Raw genomic sequence first — 457 nt, 5'->3', positions numbered from 1 at the left:
ACTGAACCGAGAGCAGGGGGCACGTGAATACGTAGAAATATATGTTTGGGGCTCCCGGTCCTGGTCTCTGTAATCAGTGCGGCCTGGTTCCTCCTTCGGTTTCCGAGGGCCTTTAGGGACAGGCAGGACGGCCCAGCGGAAAGGGCTCCGGACTAAGTAGAGGCCAGAGCTGCCCCGGTGCCTGCAGAGGTCCCGGCCTGGTGCTCAAGGGCATGGTCTACACTGAGACCAAGGCCACCCGGTCCCTAGCCCCAGGGGCTCAGCTGGTGGGACCTCGCCGACCACCTCCCATCCGGCCGCTGGGACCCCATCGCTTCCCTCGGATTCCGACGCTGCGTCCTCCCCGCCCCAACTCCGCGCCCCGGCACCCCTCCCCTTCCTCCTGCCGACACGGCGGCCGGGCTTTCCCGCCTCCCGGCCCCGAATCCAATCCCGGTTTCCCCGCCCCGCCCCCCGC

The sequence above is a fragment of the Lipotes vexillifer genome, unplaced genomic scaffold, assembly GCF_000442215.2.
Source record: "Lipotes vexillifer unplaced genomic scaffold, Lipotes_vexillifer_v1.1 scaffold395, whole genome shotgun sequence".
Lineage (NCBI taxonomy): Eukaryota > Metazoa > Chordata > Mammalia > Artiodactyla > Lipotidae > Lipotes > Lipotes vexillifer.
The sequence above is the reverse complement of the archived record's forward strand: the minus strand, read 5'-3'. Positions refer to the sequence as shown.